This window comes from Tenrec ecaudatus (genome assembly GCF_050624435.1).
Source record: "Tenrec ecaudatus isolate mTenEca1 chromosome 1 unlocalized genomic scaffold, mTenEca1.hap1 SUPER_1_unloc_13, whole genome shotgun sequence".
Lineage (NCBI taxonomy): Eukaryota > Metazoa > Chordata > Mammalia > Afrosoricida > Tenrecidae > Tenrec > Tenrec ecaudatus.
In genome coordinates this window covers 640,986-667,451 of record NW_027457553.1, presented here as the reverse complement: position 1 = coordinate 667,451, position 26,466 = coordinate 640,986, and the positions used below count along the sequence as shown (strand labels likewise).

At 58.1% G+C, this 26,466-nt stretch overlaps 1 pseudogene; it reads left to right on the top strand.

Annotated features, from left to right (window-relative positions):
• The first annotated feature begins 3,896 nt into the window (after nucleotides 1-3,896).
• LOC142435758 (cytosolic phospholipase A2 beta-like) lies at nucleotides 3,897-18,353 on the top strand (annotated as a pseudogene).
• Nucleotides 18,354-26,466: the final 8,113 nt, after the last annotated feature.

Here is a 26,466-nt window from a genome sequence, read left to right as displayed (position 1 = left end):
TCCCATTGGCTGAATTGTAGTAAACTGGCCCAGGTGGGCTGCTCCAGGTGTAACGCCCATCTCCACCCACTGGCGGGAAAATCCAGCTTTGTCCTTTGCTGGTTCTCCTGGGCATGCGTAAATGGACTTCCCAATTACCTAGGCTAAGCTACCTAACAGATCTATTTCCCCATCCTCATATATAAACATATTTGCCTATGTACATATCTTTATCTAGAACTCTATAAATGCCCTTTGCCTCCCAGCTCTTTCCTCTATTTCCTTTTTTGACTTTCCTCCTTTCCCTCTATCATGCTCAGTCCCCACCAGGGTTTCAGCAATTCCTCTTGGTTACATTACCCTTGATCATGCCCTACCAAGCCTCCCACACCCTCCTCACCACCGATTTGGGTCACTTGTTCCTTTGTCCCTGGGATTGTTAACACCACTACCTTTCCCCCCACTTCCCCCTCTCCCATGTCCCCTCAGAATTGTTGGTTCCATTGTTTTCTCCTCCAGATTGTTCATCCAGCCTATCTTATTTAGACAGACCTGAGGAGGTAATAACATGCACAAAAACAAGACAGAGCAAAACCAAGAAACAATATACAGCAAAACAACAACAAACCAATGACAAAAACCAAAACAAAACACAATAAGAAAAAAAAGCTTGTAGTTAGTTCAAGGATTGTTTGTTGGCCTTTAGGAGTGTTTTCCAGTCCAGTCTGTTGGGGCACCATGCTGGCTCCAAAGTCCACCTTCAGCATTCCCTGGGGACCTCGCCACTCCAATCCCTTGCTGTTGCACCCCTTTAGTGTTTTGCCTCAGTGTGGCAGGATCATATTGGGTGCAATTCCCACACTGTGTCTCCATTGTTGTCCCCTGTAGGGCTATGAGTCAGTGAGGGGCGCCATGTCTCCTAGTTTGGCTGGCCATGTGGTCCTCTCTGTGAACTGGCTGTTCTAATTGGAAATATCGTCCCCATGGCCTGGTGGTCCAGGATGTGCTCCACTCTCCTCGTTCCCCTTCCTCTGCTCCCGTGTGCTCTGATCAGATATGTCCCTCTCCCGAAGCTTCAGATTCAATGCCGCCCTTTGAAATAAATTCTTCTGGGGGGAGGGGCAGGTGTCCATTTAGTAGTTGGGATTGGGACCGGCCCCTCAAACCTCTCCACTGGTTCCCTACTGCATGCTGGCATGCTGCATTCACATCTTGGAGCATTGGGTTGAAGTCTGGTCTCTCTTTCCCTGTGGAGATAAAAACAATACCCGCTCCCCTTGGGTGGGTTAGTGAGGCTGAAATTCTTTAAGTGAGCAGACAGCGTCTATTTTCTCCTGAGGAGTGGCCGATGGGTTTGAACCACTGACCTTGCTGTTAGCAGCTACCGGGGTTCCTTACAGTTAGCCGTAGGCACACTAAATGAAGAGACAGTAGGTTAGAAGATAAATGTGGGGAAATCAGTTAAGTGGAATGAGGGGCTCTGGGATGGAGGTTCAATAGGGTGAGTAGAGCGGGCCTCAATGAGGAGGTGGCTCTTGGGCACAGACTCAAGGGCGGGGAGGGAGGGAGTGTGCAGACACATGCGGGGGCAGTTCACGGAAGGCAAACACCCTGAGTCGGAGAGAGGTTGGTGCGCTCGGGAGAGGGAAGCGTTTTGCCCATGTGTTTTTGGTTGGTTAAATTCCTAGCAGAGGAATTATGGGGTCAAAGGAATTGTCTCGATCTCCTTTGAAATTTTCTCATTTCAAAGCCCTGGGATAGAAGAGTGACCATACCCCAAAAGAAATCTATTCAAATGCAAGAAAATCAAAATGGAAGAAGAGCAGAAAACATAAAGGGGCTAAAAATAGCAGTTAGCACCTCTGTTAAGAATTTCTGTGAGAATCTCAGGGGTTTACTGAGTCATCTTCCGGGGTGCCTGTTACAGTGGGCTGGCACAGCTTGGCCACGTGTCACCCCTCCGCGTTCCTGTATCTACTAGGTAGGATCCTTCTTGCCTCTTTGCCAGTGACTTTCAAGTACCAATCAGCTCTTCCCTTTCCACCTTCCCAGGTCCCCGGGGACCTTCCTATTCAGCTCCAATTTCTGATCTAGCTAAAGACATCCCCACTTTCCCACTGACCGTGAGACTAATCGGGTGACTTCACTGGAGGCACGCGACCTTGTGGTTCAGGGGTAGGGCAGTGGTCTTGAAGCACAGGGGGGACCTTCCTCTCTACCCAAGGGAAAGAATGGAGGGAGCTGCAGGGCCAGGGAGCAGGGAGGGTGTGTGGTAAGGGGCCGGCTCCAGGCAGAGGCTAATCAGAGGAGAAGAATGGGTTGGGCCCCGTTACCAAGGCCAGGCAGACTTTATTCTCCAAGTGGTAAGTCATCAAAGGAGGTTTGCTCAGAGTGACAACATGAGGCTGCCTTTCAAGAAGATGTCTGGAGCTGGGGTGATAAATGCTTTTGGAAGGAGGGGAGTTAAGCCAGGGGAACCAGTTAGTTCACTGTGGCAGGAGATATTGTAAGCCTTTCATCCAGTCATTAAGCCAGTGTGTACTGGGGATCCTGGGCGTGCTGGGCACTGTGCTCCATCCTGGGAAGGCATAACCCACACCCCCACCCTCATGGAGATCACATTCTAGCCGGGGACAGAGACAGCTATCCAGTGGAAATCAATTGAGTAGATAGTATATTAACCTGTTTGCAAACCTGTCACTGGAGTCGTAGAACTGCCCCGTATTGTGTCTGAGGAAACAGATTGGCCACCACGTCTCTCTCCCGAGGGGTACCTGGTGGACTGAGATCATACCCTCCTGGTTAGCAGCCACGTGCTTAAGCACCGTGCCACTACCAGGGCCCGTAGATAGTGTGCTTGACGGTGCAGGTGGTCAAGTGGACATGCACGCAGGAACGGAACGAGGAGTTTTTCAGAGCCCAGGGTGGTGTCCATGGTTAAGCATTTGTCTTACTAATGGGAAGGTTGGTGCACTTTGCCTACTCCTAAAGGACCCCAATGAAATGCAATCCTTTTCAGAAAAGTCAGGGCCACAAACTGTGGAGCAAAGGTCCAGTCTGACATCCCGGGTCACCAGGAACCAGAATCGACTCGAGGGCAACTGTTGTTTGTTTACTAGAAATGGTTGTGGGCTGGGGCCGGGAGGGGGTGGGCGGTGGGTGGTGTGGTTCACAAGTTCCGAAAGAAGAAGGATAGCCAGCTGGGGGAAGGAAGGCTCTTGGGGTGACTTGTGAGTGGAGGGGCCCCAAAGGAGGTGGCATGGGAGAGGGAGAATGTGAGGGCGAGGGAGGTTGGGAGTGTTTGTAGGTAGACTCGGTGAGACGAGGAGCCAGCCAGGAGCACAACAGGGAGTCAGTGATGTTTATGAAGGGCAGCAAGAGAAAGCCACCCAGGCAGCACACAGCACGGTACCATCATGGAAGACCCAGGGCGTTCAGCTTATAGGCATGTCTCCCCGATGAGGCTGTCAGCATCTTGAAAGGACCCATTCACACTGGCCAAGCCAAGTGCTGAGCACATTCCAAAATATTCAGTGAATTTTCTCAGTTGGAAGGCATTCTTCCTTCATCTTGCTGCCCCCAGCCACGGGGAGCTCCCTGCGTGGTGCCTGAGGCTGCTTTTCTATACTTCGCTAGAGGTCTGCCACCGCAGCTAGGGAAGCTAACCAAGGGTCTGGCCCCAGGGAGGACTGGGGTTGGGCCAAGCAGGAGTCCCGCTGTGTTAGCCCCAGTTGACCAGAAAAACAAATTCATAGACACTTATATGTGTTTTAAAAGAGAACTTTATATCAAAGAAAAAATGTACATTAAGAAAACATCCCAGCCCAGTCCAGATCAAGTCCTTAAGTCTGATATTAGCCCATATGTCCGACACCAGTCTATAAATCCCTCTTCCTACTCATTAAACACAAGCAATGATGGTGATGCAGGAAGATCACAGGCCAGTGGGTGGAAAGCCTTGTGGACCCAGTGGTGGTGGAGGCATCCCAGCGCTAGCAGGGGTCTCCAAGTGAGCCCTGCGGCTCCAGGGCTCTAGTGTAACTCTGTGTGTCTTGTCAGCTGGAATGTCTCACAGGAAGGGAGCTATTGATTACCGAGGGCACCTACAAATGAGGTCATCAAGCTGCAACCTGAATGACAGCTTAGACTCCACCCCTCCACAAGTTGACACCAGAGTATGTTGCTCACGTGCTCTTGGGCTGTGTGGCCCCTCCTGGAGTAGGCGTGCGGCAGCCTCCTCCTTGAAAATCCCCTTCTATTTCTGGTGGTCCAGAGTCTCTTGGTCCCTCCCCAGTGAGCACTGCCCAGTGATACCCTGTGGCCTGCCCAGAGAGGGCATCTCATCCGTAAGTGGCTGGGTGCTGTTTATGTCAACATCTACCTCCCACCCCACTTAAGAGCTTGGCGTGCCTCCAACCGTGCCCTACCTGGATGAGGCCCCGATGCCACTGCACTTCTACCGGGACTGGGTCTGCCCCAGCAGGCCCTGCATCGTGCGCAATGCCCTGCAGAAGTGGTCACTCCCCTATCTGAGGTGGGTGCAGCCCTGGGCTGGGCTAGGGTGATGGGCGAGCTGTCTTGTGGCATGTGGGCATGCTCTTAGAGTCCCTTCCCCTAGGGCCACGGTGGGCGCCACGGAGGTGAGCGTAGCGGTGACCTCAGATGGCCATGCTGATTCCGTGCGCGGAGACCACTTCGTGATGTCACCCAAGCGCCTGCTGCCCCTGTGAGGTGTGTTGGATGTCCTGGAGGGCAGGGCCCGGCACCCTGGTGTGCTCTACGTGCAGAAGCAGTGCTCTAACCTGCTTACTGAGCTGCCCCAGCTGCTGCCCGACTTGGAGCCCCACATGCCCTGGGCCTCCGAGGCTCTGGGTGAGAGGGGGCGACTGGGGCAGAGGGCAGTCATTGAGAATACACAGCAGAAGTACACACCAAGCTTCTACACTGACAGCTCGGTGACATTGATTGTCTTGGCCCACACCCACCACCCCATGGCCAGGGTCAGGCCCTGCCGCCCTGGAATCCTTGACTGTTCCACTCCCCAAGCCCTCCAAACCATGGCCTCTTCGCCACTTTTCCCTGGGATGCCCCTCGCTCGCACGCAGCACCCCTGCCCACATCCTGTTGGATGTTATCCCAGACCCAACCTGCCGGGGACAACCGCTCCTAACTCTCCTCCTCTGTCCTGCAGGGAAGATGCCAGAGGCGGTGAACTTCTGGCTGGGGGAGGCGGCCGCAGTGACGTCCTGTAGGTGTCTCTGGGATGCAGGGACAGGGAGGAGCCAGGATGGGGCAAGGGTGGGAGGCTGGCCTGGAGGGTCGGTCTACAATTCTGCGAACAGAGGAGGAGCGGCGTTGCAGCGTGGTGGGTGGGATGACTTTGGTGTGGGGACGCACTAGACATCTCTCAGAGGGCACGTTGGCCCCGGAGGTGAACTTGGGAGAACCCTATGCGTGGATATTTACCTCTTTGGAGAGATGACCCGCATGGGGCGTGTGGTGTGTGCCAAGTCCCTGGTGGCTGGGATCTGGAATGCCCTCCACCCCAGCCCCCCTGGGCATCTCCTCGAGTCTGGTTTGACTATGTCGTTGAGAATACACAGAGCAAAAGCACACACCAAGCTTCTACGCTGACAGCTCAGTGACATTGATTCAGTCCCTCTAGTTGGTTCAAACGTTCTCACCCTCCATTCCCGAGTTCTTCTCCCTGAGGGAAATGAGGGGGCTTCAGAAACTGTGTAGAAAATAATGGGATTCCCCCTCCCCCCTTATAAATTCATTGTCCTCCAGGATCCTGGCTGTTCTTTGAAGAGGCTGTTTTCAGTCTGAGCCTGAATGGAGTTTAAAAGAGTACCATGCTCATGGCAGAAGGATGGAGATCCTTTACTGGCTAAGTTGAACTAGTACTGGGCGTAAAGGAGACATCAGGGGACACTTTGGATGGAAGGTTGAAATCTTTATTCACAGGACTTTCTCGTTTTTACACCCCTGGCTGTCTTGAGGCGCAAGGCTCTGGGTGGGCAGGTTCTGCCTCTCATGTGCCCTGCTCCGCCAAATCTGCCCAGGACCTTCTTTGTGTTGGCAGTGCACAAGGACCACTACGAAAACCTCTACTGTGTCCTCTCTGGAGAGAAACATTTCCCGTTACACCCGCCCAGCGACCGACCCTTCATCCCCTATGGTAGGGCTGGGGCCTGCCTTACGCATGGGCCCCAAACCAGAGGAAGGGTAGCGAGGATTCCCTGCCTGTGTCCCTGGGGCCAGGCAGCCAAGAGAAGAGGCTGGGAGGAGGTGTGAGGGGCTGAGAGCACTCTTTGCTGAGCTCCCCCTTTTTCTCTGGCATCAGAGCTGTACACCCCAGCAACCTACCGACTCACTGAAGCGGGCACCTTTGAGGTGGTGGATGAAGAGGCCATGGAGAAGGTGTCCATCTTGGCCCTGGGCCTCAGGGAGGGGCGAGCTCATCCATCTCCGAGGAGCAAGCGGGCCCCAAAGGTCTTGGGAAGGTGGCCCCTTCCTCCGTAAGGTCCCGCCTTCTGGGGCTGGCTTCCCAGGGCGGATGGAGGGGGACCTTTGGCCCTTACCGTTGGCAAGGCCAAAGGCCGAGTTCCCCGGTCCTGCTCCGTCCCCAGGTGCCCTGGCTTCCACTGGATCCCCTGACACCAGATCTGTCCCGGTACCCACAGTACCGTGGGGCCCAGGCCCTCTGCTGCACCATGCAGGCCGGCGAGATGCTCTACCTGCCGGCCTTGTGGTTCCACCATATGCAGTAGTCCCAGGGCTGCATTGCTGGTGAGGAGCTGCTGGCCTCGGCCAGCGGGTGGGCTGGGGAGGCTCTGGGTCAGAGCTGGGCCACCCACTCCTGTGCTTGCTCTCCCCACAGTGAACTTCTGGTACGACATGGAGTATGACCTCAAGTACAGTTACTTCCAACTGCTCGACACCCTCACCAAGGCCTCAGGCCTGGACTAGTGGAGCCCCCAGGGAACGTGCCCCCCCACAGCTCAGGGGGCACTCTGGCTCCTCCCCAGATGGGCCCCCACAGAGACACCCTGCAATCTGTCTGACCCAGAACCCCGTTTGGGTTGGGACCGACCCTGGAGACTATCGTGGGTGATAGGAGGAGGACCAGGAAGTGCCAGGCAGGTGTCTAGGTCAGGGTTCCCAGAAAGCTGCCACGCAGGTGAAGCAGCCCCGTGGGTGGAGGCCAGCTGCGGCGTCCTCCCTCCTCTGTAAAGCTGTGAAGTGGATATAATGATGGTCCCTACCTTTCTGGCTGCCCTGGGGAGTGGAGAGGGTTTCTGTAAGGGCCCGCTCGCTCGCTCGAAGGACATGCTCAATAAAGCCGGGGAGGCTCCATGTGGTACCTGCTCCTTGTGGCTTTCTGTGTCTCCAGGAGGGCGGGGAGGGTTCAAATGGAAACGTCAGAGAGAGGAGCTAGCTCCCTGTCTGTCCAGGGACCACAGCTTGTACTCCGGTCTGGCCGGCAGGTCAACCCTGTTTTAACTCTCTGCCAGGGCTCATTGACTGGGACTCTGGTTTACTTTGCGATGGGGTTGGTTGCCTGGGGACGAGCCTGTGTCTCCTAACCAGCACAGGGACCAGGCGACAGAAACTGCCCCACCCCCACCCCTGGGCTGCTCCTCTGCAGAATGAACTGGCTTTCTCATGCTGCCCCCACAAAAGGGGAGATGAGCCCCCTTCCCCTGGGTGCCCACCTGGAGCTCCAGTCCTGGCCATCTCTGGGGACCCAGGTGGCCCAGGCCCTGGCTTTGAAGAGCTGTTTTTAGTAACAGCCACTCCCCTGCTGTGATGATAGGCTCCGGTTACACCCCTCCTCCGGGTCTGCTTCAGTGGAGACTGGGCATTCCTGTCCTACTGGTACCTGGATGTTTCTACAAGCCTTGTTGGTGGGGACTCTGCCCTTGCCCTACCTCTGGCGGCTGCCCAGACCTGTGGCCCCTCCAAGCCATGCCTTCCTGTCCTGCTCACACGGGTGGTTGGTGAGCTGTCCTGGAAGCAGGACCCGGCTGGGCAGGCCCAGGTGGTGTCTGCTGGGGGCAGTGGGTTTTCCAGGAACCCAGCAGGGGTGGGGGACCTTGAGCCCATGGGAGGGTGTCAGAAGCCCCAGTATAGGCTGAGGTGCCTCATTTCTTGGGCAGGGTGTGGGGCTTGGGCGGAGCGGAAGATGCAGGTGGGAGGGGCTAGGGAGGCCAGTTGGGACATACTTGGATTTTGGCTTAAAACCCCACAGTCCTCGGCCCAGTGGTTACTGCTGCCTTTGCTCGCCTCGCCTGGGACCCCCAGCCTCATGGCTCTGGTAAGACTGGCATGGCACTGGAGCCCACTCTGACCCTTGCTCCCCACCTGAGTCCTGGCTAATTCTTTCTCTGGAGGGCTGTGGCCGCGGTGGTCTTCAGTTGTAGGGGGCGTGTTTGCCAGTTTTGGGTAGGGGCATGGCAGGGCTGGGGATCCACAGAGCTTCTAGGCAGGGAGAGGCTCCTGGCTGCTCCCCTGCTCCCTCTGAGTCAGTTGCCTGGGCTGTCGGGGCCTGAGACTGATGAGATGGGTGACTTTCCCGGGTTCTTCCTCTGCCAGGAACCCCTGGGCGCATGCAGCTGGGACTTCCAATGGCAGCTGGGAGGCCAGTGAAAGGGTGTGCTGACACACGCTCCCTGGCCCCAGCGCACCTGGCAGGGCTTCAGCCCAGAGCCCGGGGTGGTTTGGGATGGAGTCCTGGGGTCCTTTGTTTCTCTGCCCTCGGAGAACCTGGAGGGCGCAGGGCTTGGCGCCCATGGGCTGCCTGGCCTGGTAACCTCCCACCTGCCCCAGCACAGAGGTGGCTTCCAGAACTGCCCCCTGACCAGGGGTGGGATGCACAGGGAGGAGCGAGTGAGCAAGCAGGAGCTTAGTTCTAGCAGGCCGCTCCCTCCATGCCCTTCTGTATGCCCACCCAGAGCTTTGTAAGCGAGGGCATGGGCTGGGGCAGACAGGTGGCAAGATGGGAGCCTGCTGGTTCCAGGAGAGGGAAGCGGAGAGCACAGCGATCCTGCCTCTGGGTCTCCGGCCAGTTGCTGGGTCACCTCTCCATGCCTCCGCCTCCTCGTGAGGCAGCGTAGTAGTCGGCTGAGTTAATGTATGGATAGCCCTTGGGACAGACCTGTCATGGGCATTGTGTAAGTTCCTATGGACGTGCCCTGTCTCTTCTAGACTCGGGGTTCTGGGTGGCCTTGGCCCTGTTGGTGCAGGGTGAGCCCTCACAGGTGCCCCAACCTCCCTTCCATCGCCTGCGGCCTTTGGTCATGTCATCCCACAGCAAGCTTGTCCCCTCCCCGCTGCTCTGCAGGCCAAGTTGCCCGGGACCTGCCTGCACACCATTCATGTGCTGCAGGCCCACAGCCTGCCTGCCAGGGATGTGGGTGAGTTGACCGAGAGAGGAGAAGGGAACTGAGGTTGCAATTGGAGCAGGGCAGGGACGGTGGGAGGTGGCAGGAGGGCTGGGCCTGCGAGGTCCTGGGAGGAGGGCCTGCAAAAAGTGACGGGCAAGGGCTGGTGATGGAGGGTGGGGCTTGGTGCGTCCCCAGGGATCCCTCTGGTGGTGAACTCTGCGTGGCTTGGGGGAGAATTGGCCCTCATTTCTTCTCCTCCAAGGGACCCACCCTGTCTTCTGTGTGACCCTGTGGCTGCCCACGGCCTGCAACCACCGGCTCCAGACACGCACTGTCAACAACTACAGAAACCCTGTCTGGAACCAGAGCTTCCACTTCCGGGTGCACAGCCAGATCAAGGTGGGCCTGCCTCAGCCCGGTCCTGCGTACCCCCAGTGTCACCCCCACCCCACCCCCCACCCCATGGCCCTGTCCCGCTGCTCCCCTTCCAGAACATGGTTGAGCTGAAAGTCTTTGACCAGGACCTGCTGACCAGCGACGACCCCGTGCTGTCAGTGCTGTTTGAAGTGGGCACTCTGCTGCCTGGGGAGTTCCGGCGCCAGAGCTTCTTGCTGAGCCTGCAGGCAAGACTCCACATGGGCGGCCACCCTCGGTACCACCAACGGGATGCTGCTTAAATGCCCCTCTTCAAAGAACTTGTTTACAGACAATGAGGTCAGGTTTCCCTGGTGCCCGAGGCCCTTGTCAACCAGGACCTGCTTCCCGAGGAGCGGCCCCCTCCTCGGGGCTACATTATGGACAGCAGCCCTCCCTGCATTGGCACCCCTGGCTGGCATCTGGGTTGGAATCTGCACATACCCATACTGACACACACACTCACATTCATACCCACACGCAGCCTCACACACATACACAGGTACACTCACACGCAAGCACACGCACTCAACCACTGCCACACTCACACATGCACAGCCATGTGGATACACATGCACACACACTCACATGTGCACACAACCACTCACATGCATGCCCACATACATGCACACGTCTTACCTTTATAACTTGCTTTTTCAGGGTGGGGAGCGGTTTGACGTTGAATTCCGCCTGCGGAGTGTGTGAGTTGGGGGTTGCGGGGGTCAGGGGAGTTGGGGGTTGCAAGGTAGGGAGAGGGACTCTGGGTCAAATCTGTCCCTTCTGGAAGGAGACAGCCTCGTGCGCTCAGGGCTGGTGTCCTTCCCCGGGGACCCTCTGTGGTTGGAAGGACTGCCTAGGCTTCCTTGGGGGCAAGAACCTGACCCCCGCTCATGGCTTTTCCCAGGACAGACTGTGCGGAGCAGCTCACCAGCAACGGTGTCCTAGTGGTGAGTCAGATCATTGTAGTGATTGATTCAGGATCATATTAGGGATTCGGGATCATAGTGGTGACTTGGGATGGTAATGGTGACTTAGGATCATGGTACTAATTCGGGATCATAGTAGTGATCCGGGATCATAGTAGTGCTGTGTGATCATAGTAGTGATTTGGGATCATAGTAGTGATTTGGGATCATAGTAGTGCTTTGGGGTCATAGTAGTGCTTTGTGATCATAGTAGTGCTTTGTGATCATAGTAGTGATTTGGGATCATAGTAGTGCTTTGTGATCATAGTAGTGCTTTGGGATCATAGTAGTGATTTGTGATCATAGTAGTGCTTTGTGATCATAGTAGTGCTTTGTGATCATAGTAGTGATTTGGGATCATAGTAGTGCTTTGTGATCATAGTAGTGCTTTGGGATCATAGTAGTGCTTTGTGATCATAGTAGTGCTTTGTGATCATAGTAGTGCTTTGTGATCATATTAGTGCTTTGGGATCATAGTAGTGCTTTATGATCATAGTAGTGATTTGGGATCATAGTAGTGATTTGGGATCACAGTAGTGATTTGGGATCATAGTAGTGCTTTGGGATTGTAGTGGTGAGTGACACACCCTCCCTCAGGCCATCTGCTCACCTGCCCTCCTGGCTGCAAGTCTGTCTGGACCAGGAAAGAGCAAAGTGGGAGGGGCTATGATTTCCAGAGGACATGGGACTGAGGAGCAGGAACCGCGGGCTGCAGGGGAATGGGTAGTGGTGAGGTATCCTTGCGTGGGAGGGGCGGCATATGAATCTTCTCTTCCCAACACAGGCCCGTGAGCTTTCCCGCTTGCATGTGCGGCTGGAGGAGGCCGGGGACCAGAAGGGTGAGTCTCCCAGGTCACCATGACAGACCTGGCCCTAAGCCTATGTCTTCCCCCTTCCTCAGCTACCTATCCTGGAAGAAGCTGCCAGCCACCTTAAGCCTCCGAAGGCTAGGGGCTGGGGGTGAAACTGCCCGGGCTTACCAAGACCTGGTCTTTTCCCATGACCCTGCTCCGAGGGGGCTGGGCTGGGGGTAACTCCTCCCAGCCTCTGCCAGCCACAGGGGCGGGAGACACCTCACGGGCAGGGAACCCCCTCCCACCCCTACCTCGGTTCCTTTCTCCAGAGTCAAAGGGAAAAGTCCAGCTTGTGGTCCCCGGGTCCTATGAGGGATCTCAGGAGGCCACCGTAGGCAGCGACTCCTTCCGTTTCCACTTCCCCACCTGCTGGGAGCAGGAGCTGAGTATCCACCTGCAGGTAGGGTGCTCCCCCACTGACCCCCTGGAATTCAGACCCACAGGGCCGGGTGGTACCCCTGCTCTGAGACTCGGGTAAGTGTACAGTTTTTGTCCCCTTGCAGAATGCCCCCCAGGAGCAACTGAAGGTGCCACTCAGGGCCCTGCCATCAGACCAGCTCGTGAGGCTGGTCTTCCCTACGTCCCAGGTACTCTTCACTCAGAGGAAGAGACCTTGATGTAGGGGTGGGACAGGGCCTCAGGCCAGTGCGGGGGTGGGGGCAGGGGGTGACTCCTTCTCTCCCTTTTCTTTTGGGCCAAGGCCCTGGGCTGGGCTGTGGGTGTGCATCCCTGTGGAGATGACTGGGGCATCCCAGGGCCGAAGTTGGGGTGGAGGTGCCAGCCTTTCTGAGTGGTGTTTTGCTGGTTTGCAGGAGCCTCTGATGACGGTGGAGCTGAGAAAAGAAGACAGGTGAGAGGCTGGGCTGGGGGAGAGCAGCCGGGGGAGGGAGGGCGCTACGTGCAGCTGGGTGGCCTGGAGGACCGGAAGCAAGCGGGTGGCTGCAGCAGGGAGCTCCCAGTCTTGGGAAGGTGCTCAGAGCAGAGAGGGTCGTTCCTCAGCCTTGTAGTCTGTGTGTGGCCTCACTGGGTGGGAGAGAGGTGGGGGCTGAGGAGAGTAACACGCCTGGTTTGAGGAGCACAAAGACCAGAAGGAAGCAACCTTTTGGGTAGAAGCAACGTGGCTGGGCCTTCAAGAACTTTTGCTGGCCCTCAGTGTCTAGGAGCATAAGCAGCCCCAACTTAAAGACCTTTGTTCCTTCTCAGCCCCTGTGCCCCCTTCCCAGTGTAGCCCTGGTCCAGCGTTGCAGGGGAGGGAGAAGCTGAGACTCAGGGCCACCTTTGGCCACAGGGACACCCTCATCTGCCAGCTGGCCTTGCTGTCATGCCGGGCGTGTTGGTGTGGCTCTGGGCCCACCATCCCCACCTCACTCTCCAAGCTTCAGCACGCAGGCTGAAGGGAGAGGAGAGATGGACGTGGATCTTGCAGGGAGATGGGCCCAGTGTCCTCTTTTCTGACGAGGATGAGCACTGCCTCACTGTCCGTCCATCCCCCCACCCCACCCCCAGACCAGGGGAGCTGGCCGTGCGCCTGGGCTTCGAGCTGTATGCTGAGGAGCAGGGCTTCCTGAGCAGGAGGAAGCAGGTGGTGGCCAAGGCCCTGCAGCAGGCCCTGCAGCTGGAGGGAGACCTGGAGGAGGACGAGGTCTGTCAGGCTTCGCAGGAGTGTGGGGGTCTCAGGCCGAGTGTTGAGCTGAGTGGGCCTCCACACTTCCATTGCCCGACCAGGGTTGGCTGTAAGGCGGACTTGTGTTTGCCTCTCGTCTGCCCACCTACCCCCCTTGTACTTCCCGGAGCTTTCTTGATGTTATCTTGGGCCCGTTGCGGCTGAGCAGTGTCAGAACCACGGGCCCCACCAGGAGTAGCTACCCTTCTCTGGGCGTTGGCCCTTGGCCTGGAGCTGATTTTAAGACTGGGCCTCTCAGACAACTCGGTGGACATCTGGCCAGGCCTCTCTGCTGGTTGGGCTGGCTCCTAAGGAAATGAGCTCCTTGCAAGGGGAGAGGGACGCTGATTTGGGGGTTTTGAGGTGAGCCTGCGTCTTTTAAGAAGTGACCGCCGTACTCCTCAGGCTGGGGATGGGGAGATAAGGCCTGTGGCCTGTACGCTCCCTGGAGTTTTCAAAACCCGAAAGGACCCACCCTGCTGAAGGAGGTTATTCTGACATGACTCTCCTCAGCTGCTCTGACTCAGACCCGCTCCATGGGTCCCCACCAGACTCTGACCTACGCTAACTTGGTGGTGGGGCCAGGAGCAGGGGACTGAGTGGCCACTTGACTTGCTGTGTTCTCCTCCTGTGGTTTTTACTGCCCAGCGCACCCTGACCTCCCCTCCACCAACTGGAAGTCCCCGCAGGGCCTCCCTTGAGCCCAGCTGTACTCTGCCCTTCCAGGTCCCAGTGGTGGCAATCATGGCTACTGGTGGAGGGGTCCGGGCAATGACTTCCCTGTATGGGCAGCTGACCGGCCTCAGGGAGCTGGGCCTCTTGGACTGCGTCTTCTACATCACAGGGGCCTCGGGCTCCACTTGGTGAGCTGGCTGAGTGTGGGATCTGGCGGTGAGTGGGCAGAGGCAGGGGTGCCTGTGGTAAGGCTTCTCCAGTGCCCCCTTGGCCTCCCTGACTAGATTGGAAGGTCTGCGAGGAGGCAGGTGGCAGGTGCGATATGCCCAAGGTGCCCCATGGGCTTCGGCTGTCTCCATGGAGCTGGAAGGCACCTGCGGGCTGCTGCCCTGGGAGAGAAGGTCCGAAGGGTGTGAGGTCTCGGGGGACTCTTAGAGGAACCTGTCTGCCCCCGACCTCTGGCTTTGCCTAGGACCTTAGAAAACCTCTACAAGGATCCAGAGTGGTCGCAGAAGGACCTGGGGGGTGCCACCGTACTGCTAAGACGCAGGTGACCAATAACAAGCTGGGCGTGTTGGCTCCCAGCCAGCTGCAATGGTACTACCAGGAGCTGGAGGAGCGCACTCGCCTGGGACACCCGGCCTGCTTCACCAACCTCTGGGCCCTCATCAATGAGGCCATGCGACATGATGGGGTACAGAAGGGCGGCCCACGGGGACGGGCCTGGACCTGGAGGCAGCCCTGCTGGGTAGCAGGGCGAGGGGAGATCTCCAGAGACCAGGCAGCAATGGGTTTACACGGAGGTATCTCCCTACAGCCTGATGTCCACAAGCTCTCAGAGCAGCGACAGGCTCTGAGGCACGGCCAGAAACCTCTCCCCATGTACTATGCCCTCAACACTAAGGGGCACGGCCTGTCCACCTTTGAATTTGGAGGCAGGTCGAGGCAGCTGGTTGAGGCCCCGGGCGGCCAGGGGTCGGGGAAGGGGTGGTTGGGATGGTGTGGGGAGGCAGTTTTTCATGCCCTTCTCCTTACACTCTGGTCCGGGACCCGAGTGAATCCAGACACCCATGACCCCAGAGTCACTTGGACTGGAGGGGAGTCGCCCCATCCTTTGTGGCTGCCCTGCGTGGGTTCGGGTGGGCATGAGGGTGGTGGCCAACAGCGGTCCCTTCCCACCGCAGGGTGGTGTGATTTCTCCCCCTACGAGCTCGGTTTCTCCAAGTAAGGTGCCTTCATCCCCTCCGAGCTCTTCGGCTCCGAGTTCTTCATGGGGCGGCTGATGAAGAGGATGCCTGAGTCCCGCATCTGCTTCCTGGAAGGTGAGGGGGTCTTGGAGAGAGAATGGGGGAGGGGAGGATGTTTCTGGGGGAGCCCCATCACTGAGGCGGGCAGCAGGGAAGGGTCAGGCTGTGACAGGAATGGTGGCTCTCGTCCCATTGTGTCTGCGCTCCCAGGCATCTGGACCAACCTATATGCAGCCAGCCTCCAAGACAGCTTATACTGGTCCTTGGAGCCCAGTCCGTTCTGGGATCGCTAGGCTCAGACCCTGACCAGCTTGGGTAGGTGCCCAGGCTCCGGGGCTGGTGCTGGGGGTGGGCATGTGACTCCCAGCTCTGTGTGTGTGTGGTGGTGGGGGCACTGGTCTCAGCTCTTTCCCTCTCCGGGGTCACTGCCCTCAGACTGGGCTAGCACCCACGCCCCACTCCCTGGCTGTGCAGACAAGGAGCAGGTCCCAGTGCTGAAGATGGAAGTGCCACCCAGCCTGGCTGGGAGGATCGGGGAGTTGTTCTCTGGCCTCCTGACGTGGCGCCCACTTGCCCAGGCCACCCACAACTTTCTGCGTGGTCTCCAGTTCCACAAAGACTATTTCCAGCACCCTCACTTCTCCTCCTGGAAAGGTAGCTTCTCCCACCGGGGCCCAGCCCCCTGATGTCTTCCCAGAGTTGTGGGCCTTGACTCCAGGCCCCTCACCTCACCCCTTGGCTCCAGGCATTCCATGTGTGGCCCCACGGGATGTGGGGAGTAGAGTTTCCTGCCTTCTCCTTCAGCTTGGGCTGGAGGTTGCTTCAGGGCTGGGGCCAGGTGGGTGGGGCCTGAGGGCGGAGTCTTTTTCCAGGAGCAGCCAGTGACTGCCACTGACCAGGGGAGCAAGCGTGGTGTCCTCAGCACCCGTGCTCAAGGCTGCCCTCCCACCCCGCTCACCTCTCCAGACACCAAACTGGATGAACTCCCTAACCAGCTGACCCCTGGTGAGCCCCGCCTGTGCCTGCTGGACGTGGGCTACTTTGTCAACACCAGCTGCCCGCCCCTCCTGCAGCCCACCCGGGATGTGGACCTCATCCTGTCGCTGGACTACAACTTAAATGCCGCCTTTCAGGTGGGGGAGCTGATGAGTGGCACCCGAGGATGCTAGGGCGGCTTCACAGTGTGTCCCTTGCTGGCTTCCTCCCAACCCTACGAGACAGGGACCCACATGCTATGGGCTGAGCTGTCCAGAGAAACAAAAGCAGCAACACTCCTCTGTGTAGAAAGAAAGAGCTTTAGATCAAGAAGTCATTTTAGATCAGCAAGGCATCCCAGCCCAGTGTGATTCAAGACCATGCTAGTGAGAACCTTCCTCAGCCTCTGTGTAGCTGCAGGCAGATAATGCCCAGGCTGGCGTGAACACGGCCAAGTCGGCGGCTCTCCAGGCTGGTGGCCCCATGGGGCCGTTCCTGGAGACAGAATCCCAGCGAGGAGGAAGAGGCTCATAGCATCTCCCCTTCCTTCCAAGGAGGGATCACCAGGCTTCCACCTGAGTGACAGGTGGGACTCCACCCCTGCACTTTCACGCAGGTCCAAGTGGACATAATATCTAACCTCCACACCATGTCAAAACAACCAAACCAGGATCCCCACCATGGAGTCCATGCTGCCTCACCGGGTCCCCATTGGTGTGTTTCTGAGATCGAACTGCTTACGGGAGTAAAAATGCCCACGGAGCAGTTTGTCACAGGAAATCAGCCTCTAACAACCAATGGGTCAGTAGGCACAATTGTATGGCGATAAAATAGTAAAGGTCTAGTAAAGTCATAGAGGCTTGGAGAGATAGGGGAGCGAGAGTACAATAAAGGAGTCAGGCACGTTTTATGATAGCATGCTCACCTCAGCTCCTCTTGATGGACCACGTGGAATTGGGGGAAGAGAGAGCATCTGTATTATCTTGGGGTAGTTACAGGTAGCCTTAAGACATGCATATTCAGTAGTTACATACGCCACAAGGTGGGTGGGATCGACAGTAACGCTGAGCTCACAAGTGAGGAAGCCTAACAGCTGCATTGGGGGAAGCTGAGAGGGGGGCTGGGCGACAGCAGGAAGGGAGAGCCAGAGGATGTCTGCCTCTGTAGGGAGTTCAGACCAGCCATGTGCTCACTTGAAGGCAGCATGGCTGTTAAGGGAGAGTCTGTGGCTACCAACGTGGAGGCACAAGTTCAGGAACGTGGTGCTCGGCCCTCTCTCCATGGAGCAGCGGGTGGTTTCCCAGTGCTGACCCTGCAGAACCTCGCCCAGCACATAACTGCTTCACCACCAGCGCTCCCTGTGAAAAGAACTGGGGTTTCATTCACGCTCCATCAGGGGGCTTTCTCCGCAATGGAGAGAGTATGTGATGGTGAATCTGGTTGGCTGCACCTGCACCCCGGCTGGTTGCAGGCCGTCGACACCCCAGCGTTTAGTTTCTGTGTTAATTTAGTGAGAGGTGTGTGCCCTTCATGGCTGGCCTCAGCGATGGCTACAGTCCGTTTGGTGGAGCTCTGAGGGGCTGCGGCACGGCTGTCCACTCCGACTGATGCTTGGTCCTATGTGACGTCAGTGTCCAGGACCAAGGGAGCCCAAGGCTAGCCCTCTCCTGCCCTCTGTGCCCCTGCAGCAGCTGCAGCTGGTGGGCCGCATGTGCCAAGAGCAGGGCATCCCGTTCCTGCCCATCTCTCCCAGCCTTGATGAGGAGCGCCAGCCTCGGGAGTGCCACAAGTTTTCTGATCCCGGCCGGCCTGAGGCCCCAGTCATTCTGCACTTCCCCCTGGTCAACGACTCCTTCCGGGACCACTCAGCCCCTGGTGAGCCAGCTTGCCACCACCCCCTTCCTGGTGTCCCAGCCTCCCCGACCCAGCAGACCCGCCCTCCACCCCAGCACCCTGCCCCTCCATGCCCACGATGTGCTCTCTGCACAGGGGTCCCTAGGACACCCGAGGAGCAGGAGGCCGGCCGGGTGAACCTGTCTCCGTCTGACTCCCCCTACCACTACTCGAAAGTGACCTATAGCCAAGAGGACTTGGACAAGCTTCTGGGCCTGGCCCACTACAACATCTGCAACAACCAGGAGCGGCTGCCGGCTGCCCTGCACGAGGCCCTGCGGAAGAGGAGGCAGCGCTGACAGCCCGCCCCGAGTGACGCCATGCCTCAGCCTCAGAGAGCCATCTCCCAGTGTTCTGGGGCCTCGGAGGGCCTGGTTGGCCCCAGCAGCACCCTTCCTAGCCTTGGGTGTATGCCCTGGTACCCCAGATGGGGCAGGAGCTGCCAGCACCTCACAGAGGGCCATCTGCACTGTGAACTGAAGCTGTGACTACGGGCTTGCCACAGCTCAGCAGCTGCTCTGGTCCTGGGCCCTGGGCCCCTGGAGCAGGCCACAGTGGGCCTCTTCTCCAAGCACCGGGAGAGGTGGGGTGCAGAGGTGCTGTGGCAGCCGGGGTGCAAATGGGGTGGGGTTGGGGCTCGGGGTGGCTGGGCCCGGTGTAGAGTGCTGGCACGGGGGGGAGGGTCCCAGGCTCCCCCGCCCTGCTGCTCTGAATGCTGTACGCAGGGACTCGGGGGCTGCACACATTACAGGACTCATCCCACCAGCGGTCTGAGGATGTCATTGCTGCTACGACTGGGGAGACCTTTGGTACCACCATCAAAGACCAGTTTAGGAAACAAGACAAGGACACATCTCCCTCGCCCCGCAAAGAGTTGCCAGCCTCTTGGTGCTGTGCCAGCCTTTCCCAGACGGATGCCCCGTAGGAGGTGTCTGCTTCGGGCACCCCTGCGCCACCCTCCCAGCCAGTAGCTGCCATCTTTGGCGGGTGGAGGTCAGAGCACCTTGAGGAAGAGCCTAGGAAGGTGTGACCTCGGAAGGGCTGCCTCTTACCAGGAGCTGCCCGTTCCCAGGGTGCTGCGTGGTGGCCTGGCTAGACTGTGGCGAGCCTGCATGGGCAGTCTGTGGCTGGTTCCATGTGGTGACCTGGATGGAGCACGTCCTCACCTACAGCCCCAGGGTCACTTCTGGGCCCAGCCACTCACCTACAGCCCCAGGGTCACTTCTGGCCCCACCCACCCCTGTGGAGGAGCAGCGAGGCCCAGTGAATGAATGTTGGGTCCCTGGGTCACACCTGCCCCACCACCACCTCCCTGACAATACCCCACGTTCCTCTAGCATTGGTAACCACGTGGATTCCCATGACACTCCCCTTCCCCCTTCCCCCCAATGCATGGCTGAGTGACTCCCAGGTTGGGCACAGAGTGAGAGTCAGGGCAGGAGTGACTGCTCAGTACCCCTGTGTCCAGGATGAGGCTTCACCCCAGCCATTCATCCCATTCATGAACTGTACCCCATGGGAGAGTGCGTGGAGGTGGGCAATTACAGCAGAGATGGTGCCCCAGGATGTCTCCACTGGTGGAGGGTGGTGGGCTCAGGGGTGCTGCACATTCTGGGGGGTGGGAGTAGGGGGGAACAGGGGCTCCTGCTTGCACATGTGAGAGAGAGAGAGAGAGAGCGAGAGAGAGCTTTGCCCTGCCCTGCCTTCTCTGCCTCCACCTTCTGACGCCTGACTAGATTCTCTTCTCCCCTTGGAGGGTGACAGGGCCTGTGCCTTGGGAGAGCTGCAGGGGACTGTGACAGCAAGGGACGGGGAGGCAGCAGGCTGCCCATGAGCCGAGGTTGTTTTGGAGAGGGAAGAGGAGAAGGCAGGCCAAAGGGCACAGTTGCAGGAGGCCAAGTCCAGGCAAGCTTGCTGGGACTATGCCAAGAGAGGCTGCCCTAACCCCGTGCTGCTCCAGTAGGCAAGGCGTTCCGAGAGGGCCTGCTCTTCTCCGCAGACCAGCCAGCAGCAGGAAGCTGAAGGATCGCACGGGTCTGCAGATGTGTGTGTGTGCCCATGGACGCACACCACACAGACACACACACATGGATGGACATACCACAGGCATGTATACCATAAACACACCTGGATGAACACACACCACACCGATGGACACGTATCTACCAAAAACACGTGAACATCTATCACAGGTGTGCCCGCACACACACATGCACACATGGAAAGGCATGAGTACAGAGGGCTGAGCCCGTGGGTGGGACAGCCGTCAAGTCTGGGGAAGGGAGTGACATGGTCCAGAAGCTGCCCGGGGACCATGGGTTGCCCTGGCGGGTGGGGGTGAGGCTTCTCTTAGTCCCAGGGCAGTGAGTGTCTGGTGCGGGAGGTGCAGAGCAGATGGGGACCCTGCTCCAGGAGCCCCGAGTGGGCGATGCGGGCATGTCCACATCCAGTCACACCACCACTGTCCTGAGAGGTGAACTGGCTTTCTGTGTGCACACATTGGGGGCCTGGGCCACGTGTTCCAGGGAGCAACTTGTGCAGCCTGGAGCTTGGGACCGCTTACTTATGCTGAGAGGCCCTGTCGGACGACCTTCAGCAAAGCTCAGCCTTTGAGTTCTGGGCTTCTGGCTTCAGGGCACGATGAGGGCAGCTGCTGGTTCTGGCCCAGCTGCAAGAAGCCTCGCTGTACCTGGCCCTTCTGGGGACTCCAGATAGCACTGGGGAAACTGGGTGCACCGAGAGGCTGGGTTACTTGCTAGAGACCACAGCTAATTAGCAGTGGAGTTGAGACCCGATATGGCCCTCACCATAAAAAGGAAGTGTTTTCTTCCCTGGTGACCCTTGGCCTTCCCTGAGGTCAAGGGTGACCATAGCAGCCACATGAAGAGTGTCAGAAGCAGGGCACAGTGACTGCCTCAACCTCCCCACTCTCCCCCCGCCGGGGCTCTTCCAGTCTTGGCCTAGTGCCTCTATTGCTGGGGAGCAGGCTGGAGAGTCCCCCACCCCCGCAGGGCCCACAACCTTCCTAGCAGTGCCAGCGGATCTGAGAAGGCACAGCCTGGAAATGTGTGGCCAGGCTCCCTGGAAATGGTCCCATTGAAGATCTGGGGAGCAGACCGATTGTTTTCCTTTGATTGTGTTACAGACACCTTACAGGAGAGAAGGACTTTTATAGATCACTGTCTACAGTTTCTGACCTTCAAAGCACTCAAATCATTGCCATCGAGTCGATTTCTATCATGGAGGCCCTGTAGGACAGCACACGACGGCCCTTGCGGCTCTCTGAGGCTGTCACTACGGGAGCAGACAGCCGAGCCGCGTCTTTCTGATGGGTTTCAGACCACTTAACTTGCCACGAGCAGAAGCCCGGGGCATGCCTTTTTCTGACCTTGGGTTTGACTAATATATATATATATATACACACATATAATGCACATATATATATATATGACTTTTAATATAGAGGGTTTTTGTTTTAAGTGAAAACATGCAGAGCAGTTTAACAATTTCTACACATTTTGTTTGCAGCCCTCATAATATAACACAGCACTCTTCTTGCCTCCTCCCTGGCCCCTCCCTCCCTCCTGAACTTTGAGGGCAAATGCTCCCCTTTGCTCTGGGAAGCAAGTGCCTCACAGGTGCCATGCGTTCACTTTATCAGCTCGACTGTTGCTTGGGCAGGGGTGATTCCCAGAGCTGGGCTCTGTTTTGGATTTGAAGGGCCCTGGTTCGGGGCTCCAGCAGTCCCTGTCAAACTTGTAATGCCCTCTCTTCATGAAGTCGACTTCCATTGGCTTTCAAGCTGTGCGCAAGTTGCCAGTTTGAGCTCAACCAGAGCAGTTTGAGGCGGTGGCTGGGCACCATCTAACTTTCCTGGTCTCCAGGACAAGGATGGAGGGCTGTGGTGTTGGTGGTCCGTTAGTCCTGTGGACTGCTTTGCTTCAGTTTTTGATTTTCTTCACTCGTCTGCTCCAGATGGGGAGAGAGGGGATCCTAGTTGCTAGAGGTGGCTTTGCAATGGAGACAAACATTTTATACTAAAGTGAGATTCTTAGGTGACATTTGTGTGACTGCAGAGCCCCTGCTCATCTTCCTCCGTGCTCACCCTAGCTGGCCACCTTCCTGCCTCAGAGGATGGGGCACTCCCTCTGCCCATCCACCCTCAGGTCCTCACTTTCAGTCCCACAGGATCCTGTGGTATCAACCCCCCCCCCCCCCCATCAGCCCTGCCCACAGCCTACACAAGGATTACAAACCCTTGCTCCACTCAGATTCTCTGTAGCTAGTGTCACCTCCCCTGTGTTAATCAGAGTGTGCTCTGTACCCATGAGATTATTGATTGGTTTCCACCCATAGTGACCCTCTGTGTCCCACAGGGCTTGCTCTGGGGGCAGCTCTCAGAGGGGGAAACCAGGAGGAGGAGGGGAGGGAGCAGTTGGGCAGAAGAAGCTGTGATGGACCCCACAGAGCCAGACTGCCCACGGAGGACAGGACCCTGCGGCTGTTTCCTCGAAAGGGTGCCCCTCAGGGCGGATCAATGCTCTGGGGACTCCACCGCAGGTTGAGGCCCCTCGACCCCTCTTCAGTCCCGCCCTCCACACCCTCACCTACATCTCGAGCTGGGTGAGCTTCTCCTCCTGGGCCGCCAGCTACCTTTCCAAGTCCTGGTGCCAGGCATGTGGCCCTCTAAGGGGTGGATCCCTGCTCACCCCACAGTCAGGGTCTAGCAGGAGGTCCTCTCAGGAGGCCAGCCAGACCTCAGCCTGACCAAGCATTCCCCGAAGCTCCTCCTGGTCCTGGCTCACCAGGCAGTGCTCCTGGTGAAGGGCCCAGGTCGTCCGGAGCTCCTGCAGCTGCCTGTTCAGCTCCCGGAGACGCTGTGACCTGGGGGGCAGAGGGCTGTTGGGAGGGGCGCAGGGTGTCACCTGGGTGGGGCAGGACTGGGTTACCGTGGAGCAGGGAGAAGCAGGAAAGGGGGCTCTGGCCACGCACCACCCTGGCCCTAGCCCTCAGCGCGCACATCTCTGGGGCTATGACGTGGCTGGTGTCCAGCAGCTGCTACCCCGCCGGCCGCACTGCCTGGGCTCTCAGGCAGAGCTCCTGCCCCAGTGTCTCCTTGGCCCCAGCTGGCCCTTCTGAGGATATAGACTAGTGCCTGCTTCTCTTGAGTCCGAGTGCTGGGTGGGGGATAGGGCATGGGAACAGGTCTTAGGGCCAGGAGGGTAGAACAGGGAGGAGGCAGGGAAGAGCTGGGTGCCCCCACCCTCATGGGACAGAGCGAGCCCCCATCCAGGTGGGGTGGCACATACAGCAGTTCCTGGCAGTGCCTGAGGAAGGCATGGCCATGGGCTGCCCACTCCAGCTGCTGGCCCTGCTCCCAGGCCTTCATGTCCAGGTGGCCCAGGCCTCCTGCACCTCAGCCAGCTGCCCGGCCAGGCCCTCCTGGACCGCAGGGTGTACCTGAATGGCCTCCATCCCCATCTGAACCACCACCTCGTCCACAGCCACCAGCTCCCTCTGCAGCTGGCAAAGAGCAGGCTGAATGCTTCTCCACCCAGGACTCTGCAGGCCATCCTGGCTGTACCCCAGCCTAGGTCAAGCCCAGGCTCGTCACCCTCCATCGCAGAGGGGGCAGGGGCAGGCTGCAGTACTGCCTGAGGTCAGCTGGGGGCGAGGGCTCCTCATCCATCCATTGCCTACAAAGAGTGGTTCACGCGGAGGGGCGGGTAGGGACTGGGGCCCTCCCTGCAAGAGGCGGTGCTGGCGCTGCAGGACCTCCACAGACGCCAGGTCGTGGCCAAGGACAGCACCCTCCACCAGGACCACCTTCTGCATGTGGCCCCACAGCTCGAGCGCCGCCTTGTGGAATTCGAGGGCACAGCGGGAAGGAGGGCCAGCAACTTTCTCCCTGAGAACAGGGCCACCTCCTTTTGAGCAAAGACTGTGGCTTGGGGATTTGTGGGGCGTTAACACGGAGGGAAATAGGACGAAGACTCTATTCCCTAACTTATAACAGTGAGAATCTGGAAAGCTGGTGTTCCACGGTAGGAAAGCCTCTACTTTGGTAAGTTAGAGGTAAAGTCCAAGTACATTATCCTACTTTAAAAATCATTCTCACGGATTCTCCGTTAACAGCTAGGCTGCCTTAACGTGAGCACATGGCTGATTGTATCTCTGTGTAGAAGCAGATATGATCCTTTTGCCCTCTCTTCCCACCGTGACACCCAGCCCCCTTTGTAGCTTCCCCCAATGCAGGTATTAGCTTTCCTCACCTTGGTGAGCTCAAGTACAGGGGCCTTACGATAGATATCACCCACCTTGTGACCCATGTCACTACTGAAGAGGTGTGTCTCCAGGCTCCCTATACACGTCCCAAGATAGCAAAGGTTCCACTTCTCCCAGTTCCACGCGGTCCATCAAGAGGAGCTGAAGTGAGAATGCCTAATAAAACATGTCTGACTCTGTATTGTATTCTCTCGCCCCTGTCTTTCCTGTCCTCTGTGACTTTACCGTGACCTTTACCTATTATCATCGCTGTACATTCGCGCCTTCTGGCCCTTTGGTGGTTAGAAGATGGTTTCCTCTGATCACAGCAGGTTCCTGATGAGGCCCGGGGGCCACAGGCAGGGCCTGAGGGAGGAAAGGGTCTGGACACGCATGTTGGGTGGAAGGCAAAAATATGGGGAGCCCTGAGCACATGAGGATGGCGGCTCAGGGAGCGAGTGGGCTGCCTGTCAGGGGGTCTGCCTGTAGCACCTCCAACAGTCAGTGTGGAGAGGGCTGGCCCCGGGGCCACCCAGCCCCAGGATTTCGGTTGCAGGACCTGTGAGGTGCTCAGTGCACTGAGACACCAGATCCCGAGAAAGGAGGGTGTGGGGAGGGGAGGCAGGGAGCTCTAAGAGTGGCGGTCAGCAAGAAGACCAGCAGGGCCTGTGCCCCCAACGAAACTGCGGCCTGTGCTCAGGGAGCATTGGGAGAGTCCACTTCGTGCTCCTGCCACAAGGGGTGACCTGCGCTGAAGGACTCCAAACTGGGGGCAGGAAGGAGCGTGGTTGGACGGGAAAGGCTGATTGATGCTGGGAGCTGGAGTCAGCCATGCCCCTTCATACACACATGCACACACGAGAATACACACAGAAGTACGCATGCACACACCCACATGCCCACCCCTACACATCAGCACACACATACACACGCACACACACGCACACACATCTGGGGTAGGCCCCTGCGTCCCGAGCCCCTTGGCTGTCGCTGGCCTGTCCCTCTAGGCACCCACCTCTGTGCGGGCTTTCATTGCCTTGTCCAGCCTCACCCATGTGGCCTCAACCCAGCTCCTGTGGACTTGACTCTGGGCCATGGAGCTGGGGGAGGCGAGTTCCAGGGCATCTGCCAGCTCCCTCAGAGCCTGCACCCTGGCAGCCCCACACTCTGCCCTTTCTCCCGGAAGACCTTGAACTTCTGTTCCAGCATCTGCAAAGGTGGGGCTGGAGAGGGTCAATGTGGATAGGGTTCAGGCAGCTCCTAAAACTCATGAAAGGGCCAGCTGGCCCCAACAGCTCCCACTTCCCTCAGCCCTGGTTCTAGAACTCCGCAGGGCATCTCCTGCCCCCTCAGCCCACCCAGCATCTACCCTACCCTCCGTTCCTCCATCCACTTTCCCGGCACGACTCACTTCCACACCCTCAAGGTCCTGCCCACAGTCCTGGGAGTCGGCAGTGGCCACCTTGCTGTACAGCCAGGCGTGGAGGAGCAGGGCTTCTCCCTCCAGTTGGCACTACCCCTGGGCCTCTGCTGCCCATAGTCGTACTGCGTGGACCTCCCTCACCGCCCACAGCTGGACAGCACTGTGGGGCTGCATCAGGAAAGTCACAGGGGATTGCTGCCCTCTCCTCTCTGGCTGCCCACCCCCTGCTCTCTAGGTTTCCCACCCCCTGCCAACCTGTCTGAGTTCTGAAAATCCTCCAGGTGCCCGCAGAACCCTTTCAGCTCGCTCTGGGTGGCCTCCAACCATGGCATCAGGGTGCACGAGGCCCGTGTTCATGCCGTCCAGGGAACAGCCCTGCTCTGCCAGCCAGGATTCTGCCTCCAGGAGCTGGGGTGACAGCCGGGCGGGCCATGGCCTCCAACCTGGGTTTGCAGCTTTGAGAAGGAGTGCACCGGCCCACCTGGCTGCTCTTTAGAAGCCCGCCCCCTGTTTCTTTTTTATTTCCCACAGTTTACTCTGAAGGCAGTCTTGGTTCTCAGGAAGCAAGACAGCTCCTTCCCCGAGGTCCCCTGCAGCCCTGTGGCCTTTTCTTTTCCCTTTCCCACGAAGTTCTCCCGTGTCACAAGAACACGGTAGTTCCGGCCAGACGGTTGTCCAGAGTGGCTTATCTGTTTCCCCACTGGACCTGGGTGTGCTGCCTCCTC